This window comes from Lynx canadensis, chromosome A2 (assembly GCF_007474595.2).
Source record: "Lynx canadensis isolate LIC74 chromosome A2, mLynCan4.pri.v2, whole genome shotgun sequence".
Classification (NCBI taxonomy): domain Eukaryota; kingdom Metazoa; phylum Chordata; class Mammalia; order Carnivora; family Felidae; genus Lynx; species Lynx canadensis.
In genome coordinates, this window is record NC_044304.2 from 42,255,772 (window position 1) to 42,280,416 (window position 24,645).

The 24,645-nt window shown below is 39.0% G+C and overlaps 1 protein-coding gene across 5 annotated transcripts in view; it reads left to right on the top strand.

Moving 5' to 3' along the window:
- The first annotated feature begins 20,601 nt into the window (after window positions 1-20,601).
- Window positions 20,602-24,645, top strand: part of CHL1 (cell adhesion molecule L1 like) — a 210,131-nt gene continuing 206,087 nt past the window's right edge. For 2 of the 5 annotated variants that reach the window (XM_030307255.1, XM_030307261.1), the window contains exon 1: window positions 20,603-20,830. The gene's annotated coding sequence lies outside the window, so the exon portion shown is untranslated. Of the gene's footprint in view, window positions 20,831-21,123; window positions 21,208-24,645 lie in introns of those variants that run through there. The other 3 variants (XM_030307262.1, XM_032592340.1, XM_030307256.1) reach the window with 3 other exon arrangements.

The following is a 24,645-nucleotide window of genomic DNA, read 5'->3' on the forward strand; positions in this document are numbered from 1 at the left end:
ATTCACCACCATGATTTTTCTGCTCTGTGTTTTTTTAATATTATATATGTGATGAGTAATAGATTCAAGAGTAAATAATTTAATTTTGTAAAGGAATTAGATGTGTTATGTTGTATCTGTTGTCCAGAATTCTTATGACCTTTTAATACAAATTTGAGTTACATGTGGAAAATTGGAAGCAATAGCTCTTTCTTCATTTTCACAGAACCAATTTAAATTTGTCATTCTTGTGTCCTCAATGCAGCAAAGAAGCTTGCCTTTTGCATTACTCAGACTATAAAGGCCAATGTGGGGGTGTCACACCAAATGCAGGTGAAGAGGAGAATGCTAATTAAGAACCATCATTCAATGTCATTTCCACATTAGATTAAGAAAAATCCATTAGAACACTCTATCTTATTTTTCTGGAGAGGTCATGATCCAAGCTACTAACCTCATCAAAACAAACAGTCATAATCACTCTTTATCCACTTCGCCACCATTCAAGCTAAATTTAGGTCTCATTTGCCTTTAGCTAACATGTTTTCTAAATGCATTGTAATCATTTCTTCATTTTCAAGAACTTACTAGAGCAGTCCCATACATCTTTGCCCACAAGCATTTTTGTCAAACTAAGGCAGTTCATTGGAAATGTAAGCATTTTCTCTTTGGGCCCAGAGACTAATTTTCCTTCTATGGACTGCCCAGAATATACCTGAGGAAAAGAAGTTTTATGGATGGAGTCTTTAGCCCTTGTTAACTTGCTGAGAAACCATGGAAAAGGGGAGATTCAACTCCATTCATGCAGATATGTTTGTTGTTTCAACTAAATAAACAAATTTAGACAACCATTTTCATTTCTTTTGTTACTGTATTGATCATAAAATTAGTCTTCCAACAGAGCCAATCCCTTAAGTACATGGTCAGCACCTCATTTTCTGAGCTCAGAAAATATATTACTAATTAATGATCCAGACTTAATAGTAATATTGATTTAGAAATAATGCTGTTTCTACACAAGTAAAGTGAAGTTCAGAGAACAAACAATTAAAAGGATAATTTAGAAAGGAGGATTATTTGAATATTGTGTGCTAAATATTGGTATGAATTATTCAGATGACTACCTCTGTTATTTACTTTACCTGGTATAGATATGGTTTAAGTCATGGCATTAAAATGAATGGTCAGGATTTTTACAATGAATAAATCAATGTATAATGTTTCAGATACTTAGTTTAGGCACCTTCAGGTGCCTGTTTATAGGCATTATGTATATAGTTTAGTAATTATATATATTCATCCTAATATGTATGTGTGTGTGTGTGTGTGTGTGTATTTTTTCAAACAAACATGAATAAGTCATGTATATAATTGGTGGCTATAGTATTTTATTTAATCTGTTCACTCTGTAAAAAAAGAAGCAGAACATATTTTGATAGTCATGTATGTCTGACATCCTATGCAAGAGGAGAGAAATGATCAAGAATGAAATACATAAGAGTAAAACTATAACATGAACTTCACTTCTGGGTAATTTTTCCTTTCCTTTTTTTTTCAGTAAATGGATATTCATTATATGTGAGCGTGATAGTCTTCCTGGATAAAGTTGGTAACAGTCACCATTTCTCCATCTGATTTGCGCATTATTTTGTGTAGTAGACACATATGCAACACACAAGAGCTGGTAGACACTACGTGTATTACCAAGGTGACCTTTGATTCTGTCATCAATCAAAAATGAGCTGTACGCTGACAACATGGCAAAGACCAAAGTGAAACTGTATCACATACTATCTGCGAGTGGCTGGCAGAATTGATGTGCTTCCGTTTTGTGAAATGGTTTTGACTACATCCACCAAGTCCGTAAGTGAGATGTTCACAGAGAGACAAACTTCTGTGCAAACATTCAGAGGTTATATATTATATGTTTAAAATCCCTAGAATCAGCAGACACAGATTTAAGTGCGTGCTTTTCCCCTTTTTTTTTTAAATTTTTTTTTTCAACGTTTATTTATTTTTGGGACAGAGAGAGACAGAGCATGAACGGGGGAGGGGCAGAGAGAGAGGGAGACACAGAATCCGAAACAGGCTCCAGGCTCCGAGCCATCAGCCCAGAGCCTGACGCGGGGCTCGAACTCACGGACCGCGAGATCGTGACCTGGCTGAAGTCGGACGCTTAACCGACTGCGCCACCCAGGTGCCCCCGTGCTTTTCCCCTTTTTAACTGTTGTCTTTGAGGAAGATATTCAACTGTATAAGAATTTGTTTTTTGCATCTGTAAAATGATGGAAATATTTGTAGATATCAAGGATGAATTTGAAGATGAAATAGGTAATATATGTCAAGCATTTATCACAGTACCTAACGTAAAGGTATTACAATAATAATACGAAATAGACTACAACTAGTTTAAATGAAACCCAAGTTGCTGTGGAAGTTCAGAGAGGAATTTCTGTGGAACACCTTGGGAGATCAGAAGCATTCTAGTGGAGAGTTAAAAGGTACCCTGACTTAAGATTAATCAAGATGACAGCACAGGTGTTTCAGGAGCAGTGAGTGGAGAAATTAAATGCTGAGTGAGTGTTAGGAAAAACCAGATGTGATTTGGGGGACTAAATGTGGTCAAATTTGAATGAAAACAAGTGTAAGGATAGAAGACTAGAAACATTAGTTTGAAATGCAATCTTCTGGGCTCTTGAATGACAGGCCTAAAGGTGTGATATTTATTTTACAGGACAGTTGAAAGACTTTGTTGATTTTTGAAAATTTGGTGGAATGGATTGGAGGTGGAGATACAAGAGGATAATTTAGAAGATAGTTACTAAAGTCCAGACCAACAGAATTACGTTGTGGAGGACTAGGTGGTGGTAGAAATGGAGATAAAGTGACAGAAATGAAAGATAATTCTGGAATAAATGTAATCAGACTTGGCAAATACATGAGGTGATGCAAAGGAAAGTATCAAGGGTCAAAGATTGGATGATTCTTTGTGCTGGTTATGGGCTGAATTTATATTTTGAAGCTTTAACCCCACTACCACAGGATGTGACTATATTTGGAGAGTAGGCCTTTAAATAAGTTTAACATTAGATTAAAATGAGGCCACTACAGTGGACCCCATCCAATTTGACTAGTGTCCTTGTAAGAAGAGGAAAGTTGGCTACACAGAGACACCAGGAATTCACGCTCGTGCACACACATACACACGCACACAGAAGATTGATCAGGTGAGAATCCAGCAACAAGGCAGCCGTCTGCAAGCCAAGGAGAGAGGCCTCAGAAGAAACCAAACTCTCAACATATTGATCTTGGACTTCCAGCATCCGGAACTGTGAGACAACACATTTCTGTTGTTTAAACCGCCCAGTCTGTGGTGTTTTGTTATGGCAGCCTGAGCAAACTAATACAATGTCATTCACAGAAATAGAGAAGATAGTACAGCATATTTGGATAGACGTAGACAATTAGTATAAGCAAGGTCATGTCGACATGGCTCATGCTTTGTATATTAAATTTAATGACTGCCTTCTTATGATCTGATGGTTATAACGGTTAAAATATGATGCTCTCGGGGTGCATGGGTGGCTCAGTTGGTTAAGCATCTGACTTCGGCTCAGGTCATGATCTCATGGCTTGTGAGTTCGAGCCCTGTATCAGGCTCTGTGCTGACAGCTCAGAGGCTGGAGCCTGCTTCAGATTCTGTGTCCCTCTCTTGCTTTGCCCCTCCCCTGCTCATGCTCTGTCTCTCCTCTCTCTCTGTCACTCTTTCAAGAATAAGTTTAAAAAATGTTTTTAATATGATGTTAATCATTTTATTTTGAGAAGAATGCTTATCTTATAGACTACATAACTATTTTATATTTTTGTATACATTTCATAGATAAAATATATATTTGTAGAAATGTATTTAAATACATAAAAATATTTATATAAATATTGTAGAAGTATTATACTTTATATATTTTATATTTTTATAGTAATTATATAATTACTATAAATTAATGCTAGCTAATACAACATAAATTTCTGTCCCTAATAGCTTCACAGAATAAAAATCTCCTGTTCATATAAAATGACTATAAATGTTGCACGTTGGATTTCTCTTCTCTAAGATTTAATCCAGAGAGTGCAGCCCCTTCACTCTTAAAGCTTTGCCATTTTCTCCTTTCCTTCCAGTCACATGGGTAGGAAGAGAGAGAACTTGAAAGCTTGTTTTATGGCCATCCGTGGAAGTGGTGGTACATATTTCTTCCTCCAATATTCCACTGGCCAGAACTCAGTTACATGATTCCACCCAGATGCAAGGGATCCTAGGAAATCTGGTCAACCTGTGTGCCCAGGAACAAGAGGAGACTGGAATGCTAACATTGGTAGTCTCTGCCTTATGGCCTACCAAATTTTTAGTTTTCACAGTTACGTACAGTGGGGAGAGGAAAAAAGTAACTAATCTGATATAGGATAAGTTTCTACCAGGATAATTCAGAAGACCACCTGGACTTGGGGATTTACTCTTAACAATATAAACATTTGCTGGCAACTTCAAAACTCTAGGACAGGAGTTGAGAAACTTTTTCTGTATGAAGCCAGATTGCAAATATTTCAGGCATTGAGTGCTGTATGGTTTCAGTTGAAACGACTCAAATCTGTCACTGTAGCATTAAAGCATGCATAGAAAATATGCTAACACTGTAAATGAATGTGCATGACTGTGTTCCAATAAACCTTTATTTACAAAACAAGTAGCAGACCAGATTTGGCCTGAGGCCATCAAGGTTTATGAGTCTTTCATACTGTATATTAGGTAATCTGTCATTTTGCAAGAATTTTAGTCTTATGCTCAGCAGCTAACTGTGCAGAAGCAGTGAGCCTAGGTGATGGCCCAGCAGTAACGTCAAAATAAGTTTTGCCGTGCTCTCATTTACTTGGGCAAAGTTCATGGATTCTCATCTGTACAGTAATAAGAACAAAGTTACTTTGTGAAAAGTGGCCTCTATCTCAAAGGTGACTACTTGAACTGGTTATAAAAGTAAAGTGAAAGAGACAGGCCTAAGACAGTGATGGAATATAGCTAGAAGATGTGATATTTAATTACTCTTACGTTGATTTATCTTAGAGGAAGGGCTGTTCTTTCTTGATTTCAGTATTTCCTCAATCTCCAAGAATCTTATATTCATTCTTGTTTTTAGCTATCCTCTCTACTTGGTCCATCTCTACTGGCCTATCTCCTTCATATTGTAAATGCCATCTGGGGGTATTGCTGTCTCTTCCAGTACAGTCTTCAGATCTGCCAAATTATATACTGAAGCATGTGTGAATCAGATCCAAGTTCCAGTCTCTAATCTTTCACTCTCTAGCCATATGTCTTAGCATTTCACTTTGCCTCCCAGAGGCCCGGTTTCTTCATCCTTAAAGTTGGAATAATCACAGTGTCAAACTCAGGGACTTTTTGTTTTTGTGTAGATTAAATGAGCTAATCTACATAGATCATCAAATACACTTTTTGGTACCTGATAAGAGTTTGAAAATAGTTGATTAATATTTTAATTTTCTTTAAGAATCCCACCTATAACACAGTATGATTTCTAAAACCATAATTCTGCCAACGTTTCACCAAAGTCAACAATTGCTTTTTTGGTGGTGGTGGGGTGGTCCTAAAGCCTTTTATTCTTTTTTGTTTTAATGTTTATTTATTTTTGAGAGAGAGAGAGAAAGAGCGTGTATGCAGCAGTGGGGGAGGGGCAGAGAGAGAGGGAGACAATCCATCAGAAGATCAGAAGCAGGCTCTACACTGACAGCAGAGAGCCAGATGTGGGGCTCAAACTCACGAACCATGAGATCATGACCTGAGCCAAAGTTGGACTCTTAACTAACTGAGCCACCTAGATGCCCCTCATTTGATACTGTTAAACATAATTTTTTCACATACTTTTCTGCTGTAATGTTCGTGGCATTGTACTTTTCTGCTTATCTCTTACTTTTTGATACTTTACTATTCATACAATTTGATATTTGATAGTTTTCTTTCTCTGACTTAAAAATTTTTTTTTATGTTTATTTATTTTGAGAGACAGAGCAGAGGAGAGGGAGAGAGACAGGGAGAGAGAGAATCCCAGGCAGGCTCTGTGCTGTTAGGGCGGAGCCTGATGGGGGGCTGGAACCCACACAAACTGTGAGATCATGACCTGAGCCGAAACCAAGAGTTAGACACTTAATTGACTGAGCCACTCAGGTGTCCCTTCTTTCTCTGACTTAAAATATGAGGGTAGACATGGCTTCTTCTCCCCATGCTCCCCACCCTTGAGGATCCTATCATAGCAGCAACTCTCAACAAACCCCAGAAACACATAAAACAAAGTCCTTAATTTCAATGCTCTAAAAGCCCACCTTTGCAATGTTATGAATATCTGCTCTTTCTATGAGTACACTTCAGCCATATCACAGTACATCCAAACCGATCACATGGTCTGGAACTTGACTCATGTTCCTTACTTGCCATCATTGTGTCAGTCTCCCAGGCTTCAAATTCTAAGTCATTTTCTACTCTCCTGCTTCTTCTTCTTTCATATTTATTCATTTCTCCAATACTGCTCTTCCCTCAAAGTATCCTTTCTTCCCCATCTCCTTTGGAAAAATCTCAGATCTTATCCTTGAATTAATTTGTGCCCTCAGTGTCTCTCCATTTCTTCTTCCATCTATTTATCCAGGCATTTATTCAACTATTATTAAGACCCTACTATGGCACCAAGTAGTCTCTGATCTTTGCTCTGAGACATACACAAAACATCAGTCCACTCCTAGCTTTTTAGAATGTACATTCTCTTAGGGGACACTAAGACAATAGTCATGTTCACATACTATGGAATCAAACTGCCTTACGTCAGAATCTTGGATCCATCCCTTCCTGTAACTTTAGACAATTTACTTAATCTCTCTGTGACTCACTTTCTCATCTGTAAAATGTGGATGATAATAGTACATACTTGATAGATGCTTTGTGAATATTAATTAGGTGGTGGTACATGTAAGCCTTAACATTGTGCAAAACCTTTAATAAACCCTCAATAAATGTTAGCGTTTATTATTGTCACTATTTTTATTAATAAAAACTGAAGGGAAAGTTGCTGTAACAAGGCTTCACATGTTAAGAGCCAAGATGAGTCATCTAGAGTTATAGTGATTCAGGGAAACTGGGCTTTTCTAGAGCCAGCCTACTGAATACCCATCCCAATGCAAACACAGGCCTGGTGTTTGTGAGTTTTGCTGGTAAAACTGATTATGATAGGTGATGGCCCTCTAATAGTAAGCCAAGAGATGTGTCTTTCTCCTGTTCACAATGTGGAGACATTGTAGCTTTTTGAATAAGGAAATAAGTAATATGCTAGACTCAGTGTTTTAAAACACCTTTAAGTCTTATGATGATCTTATTCGTGTATCCATGTCAAACCTGACATCTGTTAAGGACAATTATATAATTTTCCCCATTTATATATTACACGGTCCCAAGTGGAATAAGAATGAACTATGTCTTATTTCAGGGTTCTTTTTTTTTGATGTATAATAAGTATTCAGGAAATACTTGATCATTTTTTGAAATATAGCTTTTATTATCAAAGCAAATGATTTAGGAATGTTTGGATCACTTCATTTTATGAAGATGTATTCATTTTGCCACTTTATTCCATCCTTACATTCTGCACCATTAAATCAAGGCTAATTAATTGTTTGAAATGCATGTGGTGCTGTGTTATGAGACAACAAGGCTACAAGTAACAGCTAACTCATCTCCACTACCGTAGAGTTAAGTACAAAATCAACTGATTACGATTCTGAGATACAGTTTTCATGATGATTAAGAACTCAATTATTCTCCTGGATTCTGCTTATATATGAACATCACTACTGTGATTTCCATTGTGAGAATACATCATTTACTTTACGTGGAAACATCTTATTTGGCTCTCCTTTGATGGTTTTGTTGTTTTGATCATATACTATGATTATAAAGGCCAAGGAGCCATTTAAACTTGTTTACCTCTCAGAATGAATATTTGATTCATAACTTGGGTAGCTACTAAGCCACATCCATATTTACACTGGGCCCTAATGAAATGGCCGTTTGCAAGAATTGGACTGTAACTGCACTGATGCATGAGGGACAACAAATCTGCTTTACAGGTTACAATTTACTGGTATGATTTGCATGTGCCAGTGATAGGAAAGACCCCTTTGTCTTTGGAGGCTTGGCATTGGCCTGGCAGAATAGTAAGGATCCTGCTGCCTGTTTATTCTTTCCTCAGAGCAGGATGTACCCCTTCTATTCATTTTCTGAGCATCCTGCAAGCAGTACTGTTATCAGAGCTACAGTTGAGATGAAGGGATCCCTATTATGGACCGTACTGAAAATCTCCACAGGACACCACTCTGCTTGGATTAGGCTGTTATGAAGGCATTGAATCTCTCCAACTTTAGATACAGAAGGGAACTCTTGCTTCTGTATTGTATTCAAGGTGGTCTTGTCTATTCTCTTCCTTACTGCTTTCACCACTGAGGGCGTTTTAAAACAAAGTCAAGTTCCATTTATTCTAAATATTGGAAAATTAATTATACTGGTTCGAGGAGAGATGCCATGCTTCATGTTTATCGTATGCAGATTCTGTACATGTGTATATTTGTATGTCCATATGTGTGTATGTATTAGATGATGACTCAGGTGGCATTACAGGCTGTCCCTTTCTCCTAAGATAATTTATGTGAACAATGGTATCATTAATACAATTTCACCTGATTCTTCACTTGCAGGTTTCAAGAAATGCTTGCAAAGTGTGAGGTTCACAAAATTCACCCGGTTGGCAACTGCATGTGTGTGTGTATTTTCCAATTCCCATTTAAACTCTTAATGACCTTTTTAAAGTTTACTTTAGCATTTTGATCCCAGAAAAGCGCATGTTTTTATTGATAGGGCTATTTATTTCCCAAGGAATGTGAAATAAAGGTATAAAAATTTGTTTTCTGGATGGAGCATTCTTTAGCATGCATAATGAGATTCCTCCCCCCCCCCAACCTTTTCTCTCTCTCCATTATATCTGTTTATTTAGAGAAGTAATGCTTGCTCATATTTTAGGCTTGTTATTTTTATGACTTTATTATGCACTTTTCTTACTTTAATATGCACCACAGTTGCCCCATTTAACAACACTTTCTGTATCCTTTTACTGAAGTTCAATCTCTTGGGAATCAAGAGCAAAAACAAAGTCATCCATCTTCAACAAATATACAAGATTACTCCTAATGATAGTAGTAAGTACAAAATTGGTGATGCTCGCTCTCCACAAGTAGAATTCCATTTAACTACCAATTTCCAAGGAGGCCAAGGATATGAACATAACAACCATTTCAGAGAACGTATTGTATTTTCCTTCTCTGAGATAATTCTGACAAAGGGGTGTTTCACCTTACATCTTAGATCACATGATGGTGAGAAAACTCTATAGCTTAAAGGATAGGAGTTTATTACGGTAAGTATAAAATAGAACAAAACACTTGGGCTTCTACAGCATTTTACGGGAAAATCTCTTCTGACCCTTCTAGAAACAGTCCCTTTGGTAAAGTCCCCATTTTATGTTGGTTTGCTCTGTCATGGGTGTAGAGTTATAGCTTGAATAAATTCTTCTTGAGGGTTTGAAGGTTGGCATGGGAATGCCTTTCTTTCCTAGATCTTATAATGGATGTGTGTAATTCGTCAAGTGTGGAACATATGCCTTGCTTTATTCACAAACTTTTAGAGAAGTTAATTGCCAGCCATCACCTTCAAAATCTGGCACCAGATTTTGATATTTAAATCAGTTGAGTAAGAATTAGTCAGTATTTAAAGCTTTGCAATTTCTTCCTAGTAAATACATTAATTTATTATCAAAATGAAATTTATTTCAATAGCATTTTAAGTTTTTTAAAACTTAGTATTATGCTTCATTAAATATCTTGGTAAGCATTTTAGGTTTTCACTGTATCTACATTTCAGAGTAGATTGTGAATTAAAGACATAAGTAGGCTGCCAGATAATATTAGTTTGTAAAAATTTTATTTGCGTTTTATTTGAGTAGCATTTAACGGAAAAATGTTTTCTGTATGTTCATTAGATTTGTGGTACTTTTATGTGTAGAAAAAAAGCATACTATCCTCCATGTGTTTACTTCATAGAGAAAAAAGTTTAGAACTACAAAACAAACTTACTTTTATTTATTCCATCTTGTCCTCCCTTTTAACTGGATTGTTGGCGCTTGGCAATGCCTTGAAAACACAAAAATGCATTGTGCATTCTGCTTTTATGACTTCTGGTTATTAGGTCTTCATGAAGACTTAAAAATAGCATCTTTCTTTCTCTAAGACACAAATAGCATCTTTCTTCCATTCCTGATATTCAACTGTTGCATAAAAGAGCAGATATATGATATTGGATGAAATATCAAAAGAGAAACCTTTTCTTGGTTCATAATAACTGTTTCTGGTACTCTTATAATCATCAGTCTAATTTTGAGAATCAAAACTGAGCTGCCCTCAAATGTATTTTTCACTGGATAAAGCAAACATGTTTGATGTACAAGAGTTATTGTTAATTACCTTGTGTGTAAGGTATTTATCAATTAATCAGTCTTAGATTTTTCCACCAAAAACAGTTTTCTTCTGGGCATGCATAATAGAAAAACACATTATTCGGGGCAGAGAGTTGTTTTGTACTTCCTCTTAAACAATTCATTCAAATTTAGATAAATTTTAAGTTCTTTTATTTTTAAGTGGACTAGCTATATTTATTCCACTTTGCTTTTTCAGATGCAAATGGTTAAGTGTTCTGCATTCTAATCAGTAAAGAACCCGGTGACTAAATCATAATTTAATGATCTCTTCCTAGAGTGGTAATGATGCAAAATTTAGATCTGAAAAGAGAATTCTCATTTTTATCTAATTGGGCTGATCTTTCTGCAAAATCTCTGCAGGCCTCTATAGTTGTGCTAATAATAAAACACTGGGTGAAGCTGACATAATGAAAGATGCTATATTTTACTCAGGAATATGGATAATTAAAACGTATCTTCATATAAGAAATGACATTTGTGTGCATGTGATAATGTTCATTTTTTATTGAATTAGGGGAATTGTCAGTTTTACTAGATGTAAGAAGTAGGCGTTTTTGGTTTAAATGGTCTTATACACTTTGAGTAAATCAAAAGAAAAATAATCTTTTATGTTTACCTACCTATGTACCATTTCCAGTGTTCTTTATTTCTTTCTAAAGATCTGAGTTTCATCTGGTATCATTTCCCCTCAGCTTTAAGAACTACTTTTAGCATTTTTTGGACTGCAGCTCTGATGGCTATAACCCTCTTTAGTTTCCTTTATTTGGAACTATGTTTATTTTGCCTTCATACTTGAAGAATATTGTCACTGAATCCAGAATTCTAGGTTGATTTCTTTTTTTGCTTCAGCACTTTAAACTTGCTCTTTACCTGTAATGTGCTGCTTTTCTCTCTGTCTTCTTCCCACGTTTTATTTTTATCTTTGCTTTTTTGAAAACTTGATTATTATGCCCTTAAGTGGGGCTCTCTTTGTATTTATCCTGCTCAAAGTTTACAGAGGTCCTTGAATCTATAAGTTCCTGGCTTTCACCACATTTGGTAAAAATTTCTGCCATGATTTCTTCAAATTTACTTTTATGTTCCATGTCTCTCTTCTTTTGAGACTCCACTTACATACATATTAAATATGTTAATGCTGTATTCATTTTTCTGCCTCTAATCTCTCTTTCATGCTGGAAAATTTATATTGATCTAGCTTCAGATTCACTGACTCTTTTCTCTGTCATCTCTAAACTGCTATTAAGCAAACTGAAAATTTTATATTTTTATCTTATATTTTTTCATATCTAGAATTTCCATTCAGTTGTTTTTTTTTTTTTTTTTTTTTTTTTAGAGATTTTATGTCTCTGCTTTGGTTGTCCTAATTTTATATTCATTGTGAGAATATCTTATTTCTATGATCATAATTATATTTGTGCTTTAAATTCCTTATCCACTATCTTCAATGCATGGATCATCTCATGGTTGATCTCTATTGGCTTCTCTTTGGGTGCAGATCACATATACTTTATCATATGTTGAGCCATTTTGGATTGTTTCTTGGGCATTGTAGATAGTCTGGATTCTGTTATGTTCTCCAAATAATGTAGATTTTAATTTTATTTTTCTTATCAATTTTATTACCATAATAAATGTAGATAAGATCAAACTATAGTCTCCTTTGTAGCGGATGGTTGACATCTCAATTCATTTCTTTTGGAGTCTCGGCAGAGCTGTTTCAAGACTTTCCTACTAATGTGTATTTCAGAGGATAGCCAAAGATGGGGCAGTGTTAATACACAGAATCTGGGGTTCATTCTCCCTGGCTCTCTCCTTTATGGGATTCCCCCTCTTCTTTTTTAGTTGGTCTGGTTGTACAATCTCTGTTCTCTGTTTCTTCAAGTTTTCTTTGCCTATTTTACCCATTTAGCATGGACAGATTGGGTCCTGCCCTCTAGCTCAAACCTGTAAACCAGGAAACTCATTCAATGTTGTCTCCTTCCTCCAACTGTCTCCCCTCTCCAGTACTGTTTGTTTGGGGTCACAGTGCTTTCAGGTATTATGTTTTATATTTTTTCTGTACTTTGTAGTTTTTTTACCTGCAGGAAGGTTAGTTCTGGGAAAAAAAAAAGACATTACTAGAGGTCTACAAGTTCACATTGGAAAGAATTACTAATTTTTATGCTTGGTAACTTCTGTATGTCTTCTTCAGAAAACTGTATCAGAATATTTTAGGGACCCTGGAAGAGTTCAGATTTTCATCATTAAATTTCCTTCCTTATTCATATTTGAGAAATTAAAATCTGCTTAATTTTAAGAAACTTTGAAGATGGCTTCTATGTGCAAGATAGGAAATCCTGCAAGTGTGTTTTATATTTATATTAGTGTGGATGTACGGAGCTATAGGAAACAGGATATGAGCTGATAAAGTTTGCCTGTGTGGGGGAAACACTATATATGGGCAATAATAAGTGTTATGTAAAACTCATGCCTGCTTATGAGCCCTTAAATATTTTATGACGAGCTGCCAAAAAACTACCTAAGTGAGGTCCACATCAAAAAAGGTGGCAGCCCCTGGGTTATCCTGGGTTTCTGGGCTGCTACATTGGTTTACGGCACAGCGGGAGCAGTCCATGTCAAACGACCTCCATGGGTGAGGAGGGATCTGCTGGTATGTGGAAGGCCCTCAACTACTTTGTAGTGCTCCCTGGCCTGGGAGTGAGCAGGCTGAACATCTTCCTGAAGTCACAACATGGAGAGTAGAAGAAACCCAAGTTGGTCGCCAACCCCCATCTCGGCATCGGGTCCAACCCCTTTCCCTGGGGAGATGGTAGTCCTACTCTATTCCATAACTCTCACATGAATCTACTTCCTATCGGCTAGAAAGCTGAACAAAGTGAACCTGGACCACTACCCAGTGGGAACCACGGCACTGGTTTGGACCATGACTCTGCACACAGACAAGTTTACGGGACCTTAAACTAACCTTGCTTGCTTGTATCAAATGATGACCAGGATACTGATCTTCCATCCCTTTGCTTATGGCCGGAGATGGCTTAAATCAATAACTTAGATTGGTCCACGGGGGATAGAGGGGACACACCAAAAAACTACCTGACTGAGAAAGTTGCAGAAGCTTGAGGAACCAATGCCCATAAGATGAGGGAAATATTTCTTGTCAATATAAACAGGAAATTCAGAACCCTTGCTGTAGTGTATTGTACTGTGGCATGGAGTTTAAATGCCTTATTGGGTTTGTCTGTTTACCATATTCTTTTTTTTTAAGGTTTATTTTTATTTTTATTTTTATTTATTTCTTTAATGCTTATTTTTGAGAGCGAGAGAGGCAGAGGTGGGAGGAGGGCAGATAGAGGAAAAGAGAGACCATCTCAAGCAGGCGCCTCATGGTCAGCACGGAGCTGGATGTGGGGCTTGAACGCACAGACCGTGAGATCATGAGCAGAGCTGAAATCAAGAGTCAGACGCTTGACCGACTGAGCTACCCAGGTCCCCCTGTGTACCATATTCTGAAAAACAATATGAAAAAAATAGATTGATAAAAAAATAATAAAAAGTTTTAAATTTAAAATATAAAGAAATAGATTGACAAGTCTCATTTAACCCCTGAAAGACAATAAATTCCATGCAATGCCTGTGAATAACTGAGTTTGTGAAAGAAGATTTTACCTCCATTTTGACCTCAGTCTGTACTTTCTAACAGATTGAGTTCTTTCCAGCTAATCTTTTAACTCAGGCAGAAGACCTGGTGTGCAAAGTATCCCATGATGGGAACCCAAACCTCAAGCAATAACAACAGCCCTGACATCAGCAAGACCCCATGTGATTGACTCCAGGACGACTAATGTGACCTTTACTGCTCACCTGCAAGTACCCACTGACCTTTGTCCCGCATTGTCCTTATATAAACCTAGAAGTACTTTCAGCACTTTGGAGACCGTCTTTGAGATGTTAGTCCACAATCTTCCAAGTGTTGGCCTCACTAAAATAATCCCTTTTTTGTTTCACTGCCACTAATCTCTCAGCCTTTGGATTTTGTCAGTAGCTGGCTGAACATGTTCTGTTTGGGACCCCCAGAGCCAGGTGCTCTTGTCCCCTGGGGTCTCAGTTACATTTGGGTCTGTATTAACACAGTATATCACATATTAGCAATTTGTGATTTAAATGCATGTCTGCTAATTAATTTATTTTGTAGGAAACAAAGTCCATTGAAAGTGTGAATTATGGCCCCTAAACACGATGGCATGGAAAGGACTAGTTGTTCCATGGCTCTTTTTAAAACTGCTAAAAATATGCCCCCCCCCCCAACGTACCATTATATTGTAATTAAAAAAAAAAAAAAAAGCACCTGGGTGGCTCATTCAGTTAAGCATCTGACTCTTGGTTTCATCTCAGGTCATGATCTCATGGTTCATGCCTTCAAGCACTGCATCAGGCTCCATGCTAACAGTGCACAGCCTGCTTGGGATTCTCTCTCCCTCCGTCTCTGTGCCCCTTTCCCGCTCTCTCTTTCTCCTTCTCTCAAAATAAATAAAGTTAAAAAAAAAAAGCCCCCATGCGTGTTTAGATTTATGCCAAACTTTAAACTAAGAACAGAAGGATGGCAAATATCTAGCATGTGAGAATCATTTCTTGTGTAATATCAATGACAGGCATCATTAATAATCACTTTGTGTTTTTTCCAGCCAAACTTAGATACCCGGTTGGAACCCTTTGGACATAGTATTTCAAGGAGTCACTACCAGTCAGAAGAGTTATCTCATGAAAGGAAGACTTTTTGTCTAAAGAACCTATCCAAAGGGAATGATTTTACTTAGGAATCTATGGCGAATAAAAATGATTTTGATGTCAGGAATCAGGAAACTAACTCAAACTAGTTGGTTACTGTATTTTTTCATTCACTTAGCTACCTAGTCAAGATGCATTTCAGTTTAAGCTTTTAATAAACAATAAGATTTCAGCTATTTGAAGAACTAAGTCTTCAAATAAAGTGTCAAGTATCCATCTTTTCTTTTCCCTGCGGTGGTTTTATTCTCAGGCATGCTTCTTCTAAGTGGTGGTAAGCAGCCACCTTCTCTATATCATGCCTCCTGAGCAATCTTGTGCTTTTTCCTGATAGTTCAAGCATACATCCCTTGTAGGTCTGTCAGTAGCTCCTTCTGAGTTTGATGCTTTTCATTGCTCTAATCACCATAGACAGAGGGATGGGAAATATGTGGTTTGTACCTGTGTCACTTACCTGGACTAGCAGTAGATAGGGAGTATTGGCATCAGCCTCTGTCAGCCCACATAAACATAGATGTTATTTCCTAGGATTCGTTGACTTGTACAAATGTCTAGAAATGGTGGGCAAGCAGAAAACAATGGAAACCTATTGTACCGTCCATTCTTATTTCTCTTGACTGTTCTGAAATTGTTCTGATAATAGAGATTACAATGGCATTAATTAGGTCAAAGACTAAACAGTTATAATATAGACACTGGCTTAAAGAATAGGGAAGTTCACTTCTTTATGGTAATATGTGGGCTCTGATTCCTACAGTCACCAGGGACTCGGGATAATGGGGGTTCTTTTGTCATCATCAACATGCATATTTCATTCTTTGAGGCTAGCTACAAGGAAAAAGAGGAGTGAATCTAGATTATCTTTAAGATGACCTTGTAGTTGTCAATAGGATTTCTCCTCATGTCCCTTTCTTGAGAACCTAGCGGTGGAGCTAAACTTGGTCACAAGGGTAGGTGGCTATGTGCCCAGGAAGTAAAAGAGAACAGATTGCAGGGTGAGGGGTTCAGGGCAAAGAGACAAGCAACCAGAAGCCTGCCACAAGCTCTTAAATGAAGGAGAATTAGTGGGCCTCTCTCCTTTTTCTCTAGCATGTTTCCTTTATCCTGAGAGTGGGACAACACCAATTTCCAAAATCAATTGGACAAAATAGATGGAAGAAAAGGATCAACTAAGACCCTCATTTCAGCTATTTGTCTCTCTAAAGATCAGCCGTTATTCTTCTGGTATCATTCACCATCTCACTATTCAGCATTTATCTTGTTGGCTGTAGCAGAATTGGAATAAATACAATTGTCCTTCAAGATGGCAGTGGCCTGTCATTTCTAAAATCATACATGATTAAGAATATATTGTATTAATTATTAACGAGATTAAGAATATATATATGTGTGTGTGTGTGTGTATACATATATATAAATTCTAGGCCACTAGCCTGTTGTACAATCTCAAGAAAGTTTCTGAACCTTGCCCTCCTCAAGTATAAAAGGAAGAATATGCTTTCTGAGGTAACTTCCAGATTGAAAAGATTTTATATTATGTTGGATATAGAGAGGTTTAAATGAAATTCTCATCCTCCAAAAATATGAGAACTTTTTCCAACAAATATGAATTCATACTATAAACCTGTTCTCAGGCCTTTGAGATAAGAATCACCAATAGGAGAGTAAGCTAGTCATAATGGGTATTTGAGCATTTCTGATCGGAGGACCAGAAATCTTTCTGATCTTTTACAAGTAATCAACAAATGCCTTAAAGTATGAGGTTTGATAACACTTAGCATGATCATAGGTACATAAGTATAATGTTATTAATGGCCATAAATTACCTAGCCCTTTAAAAAATCCATCTAGTGAAAATATCTGGTTCAGTGACCTCCTAAGGCTGAATCACACGTATTAATGATCCAGGGCGCGAAAGACAAGATTTCACCTTTTTATTTGTTTCAGAATGATTGCCCTTTGATTTTTAATACATGTCTTTTTGTTCTTGTATTAAAGGGCAAGTTAAAGGAGTATCGACACTGTCGGTTTAACTCTGCAGAATTAATATGGTCTTCTTTAGCTTTCTTAATATCCAAGCTGAGGGTAGCTGCTTTGCACTTCCAAGGTTGCCTTTGAGGACCTATCCCTCAGTGGAACATCGTGCTTTCCTTTATTACAGTAGTTGGCCAGAAAACCCCTGTGGATGTGTGACTATTCAGAACTGCTAGACTGAAATGCCATTTCAAAAACTACAGCTCTTCTGCTAAACAATTTTTCTAGGAACACTGCCATGTCACTAGCTACTCGGCTTTGCCAAAAGGCAATACTCCTCCAATGGTCCCAGCTCTGGGAATGATACCAAATGATGGTTCAAGCTGGGGATAGGCAGTAAATCAGCAGTAAAAGCTGAAAAATACTCCAGCTTTTAATACCCTTTCTCTTTTTTCCAGATGACTGGCCTATCTCTCCCACCTTCTGCTTCTATTCATGAAAGACTTCCTTTCTCCCCTTCATTTGTGGTTTGATGGTCGTATTTTTATTTTACATGGCCTCGCTCAATTGTGAGTGATAAATTCACACCTTTCAAAGCTAATGCAGCCCTATTTCCATGTGACTGGTAAGAATCTAGTCTTTCTCTAGCACTCACGTGCAACTGTGTGATGCCTGATAGATTAGGATTGTTGAATGGGAACTGAGTCTGAACAAAGTGTCAGACAGGAGGATGGGAGCCAAGACAGGGTTTCAAAGCAGCAGCAGAAGGTAGCTTCACCAAATATCCACTCTGGTTGAAGGCTGCCTTCTGGTCTTGGGCTCCAGCCTTTCAGGAATCTGATGCTGTGAGCTGTTTAAGTTCCTTGAGTCAGAAAGCCTACATTTGTTACCTGCCTTTGGAAATGTGTGTGTGTGTGTGTGTGTGTGTGTGTGTGTGTGTACATTTATACATTATCCTATGTTATCCTTGGAGATAACATCTATGAGGTGTTTCTTGGATGTGGAAATTTAAATCATCTGCTTCTCTTTTTCATTTCTTTAAAAAGGCTTACTTAGTTGCCTGAAATTCTCTGTTTTAAATATTGTTTTCCTTTGTTGGTTAACCATTTGTCTCCCTTCCTCCATTCCTTCTTCCCTTCCTCTTTCCTGCCTCCTTTTTTCCCTGTGTATTTTTCCCTATTTCCCTCACTTCAGATTTACTTGACTGGGGTAAAATGTGTTGTGTATATACAGATTTCATGGCTGTCCCTTGTAAGCTTTGGACTTACTATTGGGCTATTATTTCCTCATTTATATGCAGTGTCAGAGACTCAGAAGTCTGTTGTTTCCTTTTGAAGAAAACTCATATTTAAGAATAGACACTTCAGGGGCGCCTGGGTGGCGCAGTCGGTTAAGCGTCCGACTTCAGCCAGGTCACGATCTCGCGGTCCGTGAGTTCGAGCCCCGCGTCAGGCTCTGGGCTGATGGCTCAGAGCCTGGAGCCTGTTTCCGATTCTGTGTCTCCCTCTCTCTCTGCCCCTCCCCCGTTCATGCTCTGTCTCTCTCTGTCCCAAAAATAAATAAACGTTGAAAAAAAAATTAAAAAAAAAATAAGAATAGACACTTCATCTTTTTGTTTCAAGTATTATGCCTTGGAATCCTTAACACATTTTTGGATATTTGACTTAAAAAGAAGCAGGTAGCCTTGTTGAGTTTTCCACTGTACCCTAGCACCTTGAACACTAACTGATCAATACTAGGATCTCATTCCTTCTTTCCCTATATATCTTTTAATAATGATCTTAATGTCAAGCAAACAAATCATAGAGAAAAGGAGAGCTCTATGTTGAAGAGTATTCTGTTGGTCTGGCCAGGAATGAGTTCTGAATCTTTTGTTCAGAAAATGTTTACCCAGACGGTGCTCACCTTCTGAGATCAACTCAGCTTTTGTGTCTCCTTGACTTTGGAAGTGTTTCCCTATATTTTCCCTGTAGGAATTTTATTCAATATTCTATCTTTGTTTCTACTTTACAAAACATGCCATGTGAATAATGATGCCCCGGGCAAAGAAATTACTACTCTAGCAGTACAATTTAAGCTCAGGACAAATCCTGCCCTCACTTGCATTTGCAATTTGCAATGCAGTCAGTAAGAATTGGGCCCACACATGAACTGACAGAATCAGGGCTCCAAGGTTAGCAATTATTAAAGTTTAAAAGTCCATTAATTCATTTTCAAAATATTTTATTCAGTTGCTTCTGAAGCAGAATTCTGAATTGCCTTCCCTCTTGCTGCTACTATAGTGGTATCCAACTCTGAGGGGAGCTCACAGTTCTAAATGTCCTCATTGTTCAAGCACAAGAGGAGAACAAAACCCGACTGTAAAGTCAATCTTACTGCCTTAGTGGAGTAAAAATTAGAAGTCAATGATTCTCTTACCATCAAAGAGAACTTAAATTCAACAGAATGTTTTAAGTGGTATTCCGTGAAAAAACAACAACAACAACAACAACAACAAAGATGTATAAATAACTTACTCTGCAAAAGCCTGTGACTTTTCCAAATCAATTTTGGAATCCTACAGTAAAATTTACATGCTTTGGTGGAATTGATAAGGGATCAGAAATGGCCTTTTACATTGGAAATGAGCACACCGGGCTTTCTTCTACCCTATAGTAGTGAATTAATACAGAATAGGTACGAAAAAAACTTTACGGAATAATGTGGTAAAAATACAGACCATAGGTATTAAGACAAAAATTTTAAAAGTGGTTAACAGTGAAAGGTGCCCAAATTTATGTATGTAATAATTTGGCAGCTTACTGTAGTAGCATCTTTTGCAAATTAAATAGCAAGCCCCATCACACCTATAAATGGGGCAGGAAAGCAAAAAGAATATTTTTAATAGGTACATGGCACCACACCCTTCCAACATGCAGCGATGAGGGAAAACCAGACCGACGACCCGTGTCTAGAATATGTACTGAGTGAAACCATCGGGAGGGGGAGGGCTTTTTTTTTTTTTTAATTCTTTTTTGCAGATAAAAGGGACAGCGATCCTACCTCTTTTGACCATAAATGTTGAAAACGACGAGCGAAGTTTTGGCTTCGTCCCTTGCTTTTCAGCATGGAATACAAAGTCTTAAGCCTGTAGCTCTCCCTGTCCCAAGGGAGTGTGCTAAGGGAGGGAAAATAGGCGGCGTGGGTGAGGGGTGGCGAAGCAGAACCGAGGGAGAGAGGAGAGGCGCTAGCCAGCCTCTGCCCGGAGGGCGTGGATCCCAGCGCAAGCCAGAACAGGTCCTGCGTTCTCGCGGCCACTGCCAGCAGCGGGCGGGGCCCGGCAGGATCTCCGCGGGCAGACTCGCGTGTGGATCAGCAGCGAGCAGCCGGCAAGAAACTCCGTTGGATCCGCTAGGAGCTGTTGGACCCTGCACGTCTCTCTCCCGCAGCAAGGCAGCTTGGGGGAGAAGTTTCCCCGAGGGAAGGTACGGAACCGAGCTAAGGCCGAACGCTCAGGTGTGCCTAGGTGGGGGTTAATTTGCATCTGTTTTGCTAGCCCTGCGGGTTCTCCCAGTTCGCCGGGTAGTCAACTCCTTGGGCGTGATGGAAGGCGGATTAAGGGTTTGCGGCTGGGAGGGGTCAACTCACTGTGGGTAGGAAATGGTGCGCAATCTGGGCTTCATCCTTGCCTAAAAGTGGGGTGGCCCGAGGTCCCTCAGCCCTAACCCGGGAAGAGACACCCCCTTTCCCAGCCCCGCCCCCTGGTGGCTGAGGCTGTATTCAAACACAGCTCTGGGTTATTCGGATAGAGTGAACCGGGTCCGCGAATCCTTCGGCTCCCACTTTCTCCGCCTGGTTACGGGTAGGTTGACTCTCGGTCTTTCTTCCAACCCTCCTCCCTTCAGTGCTCTCTACCCTCTGGAGAGGATTCCAGACCCTCCCAGAGATTGCAGCCCTCTCTTTCCAGTAGGGGGTCGGCGGTCTAGCTGGGTTTGGGATCAATCCTGGTCTCACTCCCCCCTGACCCGGACCATCTCTAGGGTCGTAGAGCATTTGTTCTCTTTCGCACCCCATTCCGCCCCTATCCTGATCCCATTCTCAGGGGAGAATCCCAGGTACTGGTTGGGGTTCTGTATACGCCGCCAGCTTGGAAAGGGAGCTCTGTGGACAGCAGGGTTAAGGGGGGCAAGAAAGCCGGGAGGTTCAGGACTTCCACCTCCCCAGACCACCGTGGGGGCTAGAAGCCAGGCCGGGGGCGTGGTTGCCATGGCTCCCTGGTAGCTGAGCCGGTGGAGCTAGAGATGCCAGTCACGGATGGTCCCTTCTTCCTCTTTGTGCCTCTCTCTCTCTCATTTTTTTCTTTTTCTTTCTTTCTTTCTTTCTTTCTTTTTCTTTTTTTTTTTTTCTTTTGAGAGTATGCGTGGGGAGGGAGAAAGTGATTAATTTGGAGAGCAGGGATTGGAGCCGGGAAGCTGAGAGGCTGGGGGACGCCGGCCCCTTCATTCCCATTCCTCTTGCTCGCTGTGGGAGCCGCACTTTGGAATTCCAGCGAAAACCTGAGGGCCAAAGAAGCCGCTGACGCGCGGGCCCAGGTACCCACGCTCCGAGCCGCGCCCTGGGGCGAACGCGGGGTGGGGGTCCGGCTGTCAGCGAGAAGGCGGGCAGGGGATGGGGTGGAAGGCGAGCGGCGGCGGGCAGGTGTCTAGTGGCACAGCGGGGCTAAGCGAGGGGCGCTGGGGTTCAGCCCCGCCCTGGAGAACCTTTTGAGGGCACCCCCCCCCCCCCAAGGGCCGGCAAGTGGCCGCCTGGGCACGCGCGTGCGTGACGGCGCGCTCTCTGGAACGCCCGTGGTGAGAGGGGGGTGTGGGGGGGGTGGATTGGCATGTGCGCGTGCGCGCGGAGGTGGGCAACTGGTGATCCACCTGGGCTCACGCAAGGCAGAGTCTCTGGCGGCGCCCAGGTGGGTTCCAATTCCAGCTCCAACGTCTGTGATGTGTGATTTTGGACGAGCCATTTAACTCCTCCGGGCCTCGGTTTCCCCTTTTAAATAGTAACGATAATATCAACACCTTACTTTTTGGGTTTTTGCAGGACTGGAATGAGATAATCCAAGAAGATAGTTTAGCCTAGTGTTTAATGCTTAATAAGCACCTTAGTTTAGTTATGATGGGGTTACTGTTATTATTAATTAATCTACAATTTATTTAGATAGGGTGCATTCTTATTTCTCCGCATCTTTATTTAAGACAAAGTACTGTGTTTTCTAATTTTGGAGGATACCGATAGATATTAAATATTTCTGCCCCTTGCAACTACCTGCATAGCTCTGGAGTGCAGCAGATTGGAATATACAAAGTGACCAACTGCTGGTCAAGATGGCTTGTCAGAAGTTGTTGGAAAGAAAAGCTTAGAAAGCTATTTGGGGAAACTTTTAGTGACAAGGAAAAGAAAGAGTTTATTCTAGAGCTTGGGTGTAAGATGCCATTTCCTCTTTCATAGGCTGATGTTCTAGTTGGGTTTGTCTTAATTCCAGTCTCTTGTGATGGACCAGCCTCTGGCTTTCATAATTTAACTTGGTTCTAGAGTCTAGTGTATAACCCAGCTTCCCTTTTTATGGCCTCAAGTGCTGCAGTGGATTTACTTCTAGTAATGGCAGAGCACAGTGTGTAATCATTCCTCACAAGCACCTGAATATTGTCAGTGAATAGAGACAAATAGTTATTTCTTGGCAAGTGTGAGTACTGGCTATGGCAGTTCATTAAAAATCTCTTTCTGGGCAAGTGTTTACCCACATCACTGTAGAAGAGTAGGACTATCATGATTAATACATGTTTTTTTCAGTTTCTGCTCTGTTGCATCTATACTTACAGATGTGTTCCTTAAAAAAAAAAAAAGCTGCAGGTGTTTATTGCTACCTCATGGTTTTATTAGGTGGTCTAACTAACCTAGTGATGAGCAAAACATTCCATGAACCTAATTGTGAGAATGACAGGATTTGATATTGTGCATAATATGTTTATTACCTTTAAGTTAATTAATCCCATTTACTGAATTAGCTTTAAATACATTTTAAAAATATCACTTACTTGTTAAAATGTAGGCATGTCTTGGTGGATCTGAAGGAAGTAAAACCGGACAGATGTCCCCATCCCCAAGTTCCTTATGATTTTATAAAATAGACCTCACCTTGGAAAATACTTGCTGGATAAACTATAGTTTACTTTTGAATATTTTGAAGATAGGTTCTTTGACCTAAAATTGCTTTGTTGAAATAATTAGGCTGATTGCTTTTTTTAGGGAGAATTAAGTAAGAGTAGTGATCAAGATTGATTTACAATTCTACTAGTTTTTTTTTTTTTAATCTCATAAAAGAAAATTAAGTAATAGAGGGGGCTGAATGTCATCAGATTTGAAGGAATGAGTGTCAGGAAGCCTTGTGAGTATCAGTTCAGATAGTAGAGTATTGCTTTAAGTTTGACTTTTGCATGACAACACCCGCTTCTTCACTGTGAATATGTCATCTTTAAAAGGTACCTTGAGGAATTAGTGTGACAGCTTGCCTGAAATTCATGTGATCATTTACATATTGTTTCCCTGGAGCCTTGGCATTAAATGTTTCATTTGTTGGAAATTATTTTGCCCTTTGATTTATAACAGCCAGCAGTGCCATGGAGCCTAATACATTGTAGAAACCAAAATTTGGCTTTTCACTGTTTTGTATTTTCCCCTAAAAATCTAAGCAGTGATGCATATGGATAGCTTAAGTTTGGCCAAAGACAAAGGGTAACGTGGAAAATCATGACACATGTGGAGGTACTGAGTCCTGAATTTGGGAAGCTAATTGACATGCAAAGGTATAAGCTAGAGGAGGGAGTTGTCTCCATACTAAGGGTGTTTTCAATGATGTGCTGTATTATCTGATTCAATCAGTGTTGCTTGTTACTTTTTCAAACCGAGACCTAGAATACTATATTTTCAATTATGAACATTTTGATTACAGCTTCATTGTAACTAACTAATTTAGTCTGAAGAGAATGCAATTATTATGGTGATTTACATACAATATGCTAAGTTAACACAGCTAATGAGTGAAAGCATAATATTCTTTCTATTCATTCCTGGAAAAATATTGTGCTAAGCATTCTTTCAAAGAAAAGATTACATTATTCGCCAGCATTTTATGTCTACCTACAAGTAGGATTGGCATTGAGCCATTTTCTCTGCTATTGAAGTGAAATCTCTCACATTTTGGCGACTATGCCTCTCCCCCTCTTTGGGGTGGAAGGGAGAATGGAAACAA